The sequence below is a fragment of the Penaeus chinensis genome, chromosome 9, assembly GCF_019202785.1.
Source record: "Penaeus chinensis breed Huanghai No. 1 chromosome 9, ASM1920278v2, whole genome shotgun sequence".
Taxonomy (NCBI): Eukaryota; Metazoa; Arthropoda; class Malacostraca; order Decapoda; family Penaeidae; genus Penaeus; species Penaeus chinensis.
In genome coordinates, this window is record NC_061827.1 from 10,397,251 (window position 1) to 10,404,750 (window position 7,500).

General features: G+C 42.3%; 1 protein-coding gene across 1 annotated transcript in view; it reads left to right on the forward strand.

Moving 5' to 3' along the window:
* LOC125028642 overlaps window positions 1-7,500 on the forward strand; it is a 64,395-nt gene that overhangs the window by 8,819 nt on the left and 48,076 nt on the right. The window lies entirely within an intron of this gene.

The following is a 7,500-nucleotide window of genomic DNA, read 5'->3' on the forward strand; positions in this document are numbered from 1 at the left end:
CGTCACCAAGACACCTCTGCCGCCCGACCCGTCCCGCGCAGTGCATGCATGAACCTTCATAGCTGCGTGACCCGGGTCGTGACTAGGACCCGCTACTCGGATTATACCTTAGTGCAGAGACGAACGGAGTTTATCGTGACAAGTGTTGGAATAAAGATATGAGTGAGGATGGATGACTTGGCAATGCAAGATGTATATCAGGTGCTTCGATTGTTACTTTTTTTCGGATTTCTATCATTCCGATTGGTATGTTAAGTATTTGAACATGAACATTTGAATATGTATGTTAACGAACGCAGGCAGTCTGGCTCAACTGATATCCCCGGTTAAATAGTATCCTTGCTCCATTTGTGTTTCTATTTGCTTGATTTGATTTTTATTTTATAGTTTCAAATTGCTAAACTAATTCTTTAATATGTATTAGATTACATATCAACATTATTTTAAAATTGCCAAAAGTTTATATTCAGAACAAACTTTTTTATTCAGTACAAAAACGATTAGCATTCATCTCAGCTTTCTATCTGTGTCACAGGCAGAGCGATTGGCTTCTGTTCCCAGGCCAAGTGGTATAATCACGGTCATGAGACTCAGTCTCACGAGTGAGCATCTGCAATTTATAACGTTACTTACTGTGATCTCGATAACTGATATTCAGATCTAATTTGCCGAAATGATAACTCGTAAGTGAGAGATTTGCGATTGCATGAAAGAGTCGGGCATTTATATTGATCAATATTCCATTAACTGTGTCGTAAAGTGTATCTGGAAAGTGTAATTCGATTGCCGTTCCAGAAGGCAATATGAATTATGTGATGTAGAGTAACTTTGCACCTAGACTTTTTTTCGAACTGTTCGATCCAGTGATTACCACAAACGTACCATGTATAAATTTGTACCCTCTTCAAATCTTATGTAAGGACGAAAGATTTAATATATAAAAATATATCTAATATCTCATCGTATATGCATCTGAAAACGCCCGATTTTTTCTTCTATAAAGTGACAAAACATAATTCATAAAACTTTCTTCTGTAAAGTGGCATATAACCCACGAAGAATACACAAGAATTGACCTCCACAACCTTCCAGTGAAACCCTAGGTAAGTTGTCGTTTTTTCGCCCTCTCCTTTCACTCTCATAAAGATTACTCTCCTCGTCGGCAAAGTGTGTAGAACCACCTCCTACGCAAGCTGAACAAATACAGCCTAAGTAAATGTATATGGATGCCCAGGATGATAATGCCTTTGTCGAAATTTATAGTACCATTGTCCACGGAGGTACCACAGCTTATATGGTTCTAACAAACATTTTTTTTTTTCTCTCTCTCTATCTCTCTCTCTTTCTCCTCCACACACTACCTTCGGACAGTTGGCCCTATGGCAACAGCTGCCACGCGTAGAGCATACAATAAAAACACTATCGCTGAAGATGTGGTCTTGTTTATTGTTCCAAGGGTATGGGTAGCGCGGGATAGTGAGTGGGCGGATAGAAACAGCGGCCAGAGGACATGGAAGGGCAGTGGGCTAGGCGTGAAGATGGAAGTGACGGGTGGTTATAACAGATAAAAAAGAGAGGTTGACACTCCTTGGTAGGATCAGTGTCAAAAGCTAATCACACACCTCGCCATCTGTTACTTTTTTTGAAGACGTATTTTGCGTTTAACCTTGAGATTCATATTTGCTGTGCAATGGTGCTAGTGATAACAAAGAAGATAGTGATGCAAATTGTGACAGTAGTAGTGTTAGTGATGATAATGATATGGATAAAAACACTTTTTTATACAATGGCATTTTTAGTGATAATAATGAGTTTGATAATCTTACAATCCAGTAAGAGCAATGGTGATTGATAATAAGGATGATAATATCATTAACAATGATAATACCATATCAATACTTAAATTTTGAAAATCTCTAAAACATAATTTCAACGCTCGGGAGATAGTGATCCAACATCTGTGCCCCCCCCCCCCTCCCTCTCTCTCTCTCTCTCTCTCTCTCTCTCTCTCTCTCTCTCTCTCTCTCTCTCTCTCTCTCTCTCTCTCTCTCTCTCTCTCTCTGTGTGTGTGTGTGTGTGTATGTGTGTGTGTGTGTGTTTGCCTGTGCAGGTATTGCAGAGATAAAGACATGAGCGATCTAGCAACTAAAATGAAGCTGCGAAACAAGAGGCGTGCCTGAGAAATCACCAAAGGATGACACAGATTAATGTCATCACGATGAATGAAGAGATATATAACAGAGATGTGGTGAATTCCCTAAAAGCAAGGATTTTTACATAAAGTATTCCTGAGGAATGGTAGGGTCCTGTTAGGTAATACGACAAAGAAAATAACGAAAGAAGGAAGATGCCATATATCTTTTAATTCATTTGTTATTACTCTTATTATAATTAGATTAAATAAGTTAAGTTTCCCCCCTGCATTTCTCACTCTTGCAAATTTTCGTCTTACACGATAAACACGTCCCTTAAATAAAGATTTGTTTAGAAGGCTGACTAATAAAACGGCAGCAGGTCGACCTCGGCAACCTGCTGTTCCCTTGACTAAAAGCCAAGTCACACAGGTACCTGGAAGAAATCGTTCGTCTAGGGTAACCCTGACAATCAGACCAATCAGGGACCTTTTGACCGAATTGGCGCCGTTTATCAGGACCGGCAAACCACGACCCGTCTGCCCGTCTGCCGTCTGTGGAGTTTGAACGACGATTGCTCTTTCCACGCGCTGGGGTTTGGTTGACGTCACTCGGGCTGAAATCTTAAAATAAATGTGAAAATATTATTATTGGTAGATGGGTGGAGTTGTCTGCATATATTTAGTGTTTTTTGTATCAAGTATTATTCGAGTTTTTTTTTTTTTTTTTTTAATCATCAGCCTTTATCATGCGACATCAGGTGATACTAAATATGGCGTTTCTTTCCTCTAAACTGGACAATAAAAACGACTCACTTTAATTTCCTTTTTAATTGTCTTGCGGCGCGGATATTACGTAAGAGTTTCTGTAAATTATAATATCATCATTAACTTCGTGCCCCTTTTGTGAAAGGTGAAGTCTAGTTTCTCAATCAAGAAACCGGAATCGATATTTAGGAAAAACAACAACAACGGCCTCTGCCATCTCGACGTCGGGCCCGAGAGTAGGCCATGAGGGAAAGCAAGGTAAAAAGATAAGGGATGGCGGATTTATTTTACGCTTCATAAAGTCGTCCCTTTTGGTTATTGTTCTGCATTATTGTACATTTTCTCATCGCAAATAAATGGGGGGATGGGGGGGGGGAGAGATACATGGGTGGGATAATTACTTATTCATCAATTTGCATTAATCATCATTTAAGCCCAACTTACGGGCCTTAGAGAGGGACCATCACTCGTTTTGCTCATTACGTACCGCCCGCTGTTCGCCACCCACCATGCAGACATACAGACACATGCACGCATATACATATGAATGTATATTCATAACTCACGGCACAAATACGCGATTCATTACCCCCCCCCCCCCCTCTCCTCCACACACCTTGAGCACGCGAGGCCCCACTCCTCGCCGCAGCACCCACCAGTATCCACCCGAGTTAGCGTTGTTATTTCCACCGAGGCCACAAGAAAACCCTTTCCCGCCGCACTTGAAAGGTGGGAAGCCCCGGTCAACATACCTGGAGGCCGCGTTCGTGTAATTAATGACTGGATTCACGGGTGTTTAACGCAATCGTCTGACTTCAGATGTCTACCGAGTGCAAAGGTCTGTCGCCTAATTGCCGTTCTTTCACCTTATTTTCCATTGAACTGGTTTTTTTTTTTCTTACACCCTCATTCCCCGTCCAATCACCCTCTTCTCCGTCCGTTTCTTATACAGAGCTTAATTAACTTCAAGGTGGATTTGAATTTGCGGTTTAGAACTCAAATCATTATATCGAGTTATCCGTGATGATTCACTGAATCCAGCTGTGATAAATGTACCGTTAATTGAAATGTCATATATAATCATATTTCATCTCTGCCTTATACCTCCATACCGAATGAGCAACGCAAATTGACATATCCTAACACAAACATCCAAAGTTGCTTTTCATATTTCCTAATGGGTGAATAACCACCAAGGGCTTCCAGGGCTTAATGAGCAGCTTCTGAACAATGAAGCAGATAAACGCAGGTTCGTAATGAGGGATGGGGCTCTCGAGGGCAGGCCGGCGGGGCGCCTCACAACCCCCACCGGATGTGAGGCGGGGAGGACGGGCGAGTGGAGGAGCTGAGGGCGAGGAGCGTCCGTGGCAAGGGAGACAGGGAGAGGCAGGGGAAGACAGGAGGCAGCGAAAAGCAGGAGACAGCGGAAGGCAACAGGAGGCAGGGGAAGGAAAGGGAAGGCAGCAGTGGAAGTCAGCAGGAGAAGAAGGAAAGGGAAGGCAGCAGTGGAAGTCAGCAGGAGAAGAAGGCAAGGAAGGGCAGAGGAACTCGACAAAATGAGACGGGGAGAAAGGCGACCCATTATGCTATTGTCACACAGTTCGTTGGATCATCATTCAATACAGCGTCATTATGCGCTGTTTTCCCTTCCGCGTTATGTTTGTCTCGTAAGGAGAGACTCGCATTGTTCCTCCCCTCTCCCCTCCCCCCGCCCGTTTTTTCTCTTGTTGCCAGATCTTCCCGCGAGTGAAAGTGCCGCCGCCCCTTTGTGGTCCGCGCTGATGCCCGTATGAGTTGGGTGTTGCCGCCGTGCTTGCTGCTCCTGCTTCTCCTCATATTTATTAAGGTCACCTGCTGTCCCTATGTTTCCTCGTTTGTGATATTTGTCAACGATGATACGTAATGGCATACTAGGTGAACGGTATTTTTGATGTCACTAACTCGATTATTAACTTGCATGTCTTTTTTTTATTGTGTTTGTTATATGATTAATAACGCCATGATGAGAGTCAACGCCCTTCACTAATCAAGACACAGTGAATCGACGTCTCGACTTATCTTCTTGCGCGATAAAGACGTATTTAAGACATCGCGCCAATCCGTCTCTCTGAGGCGAAACAGTCATTACGACCCCATTCATCAGCAGTCACGAACTCAATTCATTGTGTTTTTTTAATGGCTGTTTTTCAAAACAAGTAAATCTTCCAAGAAATATAAAAACAGGGGGGAAACAAAGACAGCGTGAGGTGCGGGTCCCATAAAAAAAAGAGGAAAGAAATTATAGTTGTAGATAACATAGATAAACCGAGAGACACTGTTGGATACTCTTGGGCAGGACTGAGATAGTGTCTTATCGCACTGATGGGGTCATGGAAGCGTGTGCGGGGCCGTCTCGGATCACTGACCCTCTGACCATCTCCGCTTCACTCTTCTTTACACGCCCTCACCCTCACTCTCACTCTCGATGCTTGCACACACGCTCTCCACTCTGCATCTTCACCCTCACTCTCACCCTCTCGCATATGTACGTTATTATTTCTAAACGACAAAAGACACTATACACAAAGGATGTTTATTGTATATGTTTTCTTTTATCTTACATCCTCATCCATATACAGTCACACGAACCCAATTCATGTTCGTCTTCTTAATTCACCATTCGCGCCTTAATCTCACTTTCTCTCATGTTCTTTACTCAACAGCCACATCCCTCGTCCACATAATTCTTTCCAGCATTCTTCACTTTCCCAAGCATTTCTTAATTCATCCCTTTGTAAATCGTCATTCCCAACTCAGTCGCAGTTTCTTTTTCTTGTTTTTTATATACCTGTATTCGTGTTTCTCCCCACGAGAAATCCTTTTTGTCGGTAGTTCTCCAACTTTTACGAATTTTTAGGGTTAACTGGTAGTCCCAGTTATTTGCTCGGTAGATATTAGTAATGAATATTTTCATATGATGTTGACAGATCTGTTAGCTGATTTTCCCCCACTTCTGAACTTCTTTAGTAGGAATTATTGTCCAAATTGTTTCTCAGTTATACAAACATTTCCATATTTCACTCACACTTTCATTTCTTTCTCTTGCATTTTACTGCTTATCTCTAATTACATTTTTTTTGCAATAGGGAAATCCTTTCCTTTAATTCATTCTTTAATCTTGTAGTCTTTATTCTCCAAATTTCTCATGCTCCTCATCCTGTTTCTTTTATAATAATATACGGTACATGACTTCCATCATAATTTCACCATCATCATTCAGGGAGTTAATTGGGCAGATGCTTTAGTCAAATAAAATTAAACAAAGAATCTCCTCTTGGCTATTGGATCGTGAAGTTCAAGAGTAGGAATAGAATAGAAACATCATATTCAGTGTCGATAAACCCATTGAAAATTCAAACATAAAGAGAATCATTTGCATTCTCTAGAAAAGGTAACCCCAGGTGCGTGAGCTGCACACTCACGTCGCAATCATTATAACTAGATGGTTGCTGACCCTCGTGGCGAGCCGCTCCCCTCGCTCTCTCACACCATGCAGAGGTCGCGGGGACACACGCTTCTTTACACGGGTCAAAACTAATTGCCAAACTAACTTCGCCTTGTTATTAACTTGTGACGTAAAAATTAAAGCCCTTCCCTTTCGGTTTTTATAAGGCAATAAATTGCATGGTATCGCCGAAATCTAATCTCAGGGGATGGCTTGAGAAGGCTTTCACGAAGCTAGAGTCATGGTTAACGGTCTGTGTAATTTAATCATAATTTGGACACTCGCACGCCTAGAGTTGGCATCACGTCTTGACGGTGCACCCTCCAGAAAAAGTGTGACATGTCTTACCACTTTAAAGTATATATTACAATATATAAAAAGAAGCTATTCAGAAAGTAATCATACCGAAGATAAATATGCTATTATCCTTTGTACATTTTTGGTAGATGTCGTGTGGACATGTCATTTGCCAACACTCGATTGCAGAAAAAAGTTTCCCTAAAGCAATGTTCATCGGCCATCGGCAGGGCATTGCCTTCCATACCTTACACAGAGTCCTCGCCAGGAGCTGCTGCAGCTGGTCATGCTGCAGTCATGCTGACCTATGATTACTGTGGGCCGGAGGAGGGATAATTCCAGGTCGCTTTGGGGTATGGAAGATAGATCGCCCCATGACGCTGGGTGCTCTTCGGGGTGAATCACTGCCGCGGTTCGTGACATGAGATGCTGCTCCCGGACACAGGCAGAGATAAAGCAAGCTCTAACTGGCTCATTTTGTAGTACTTAGCCCGGAACGCGGTGGCAGTTTGGAGAAGATTGGTCTAAGGTTGCGAAAGCTCTCCGGTTTTGCCAGAAGGAGATGCTTAGTTCTCTTCTCTTTCTTATTATTTTGACAGGAATAAAATGAGTGATGGAGCTAGAGTGAAGGTATTCGATTCTTTTTTTTTTTTTTTTTAATATTGTTCCCTGGTTTCTGCATGAAGATCCTCCAAGTGAAACGAATTGTGAGAGATGTTACCACGAGTGGAACTTTGAGAAGTGACTGTTGTAAAGTTCACATTAAGCGGAGTTGTATGCAAAGGAGCCAAGTCGACGGTTTAGGGATTAGAATGCTCGA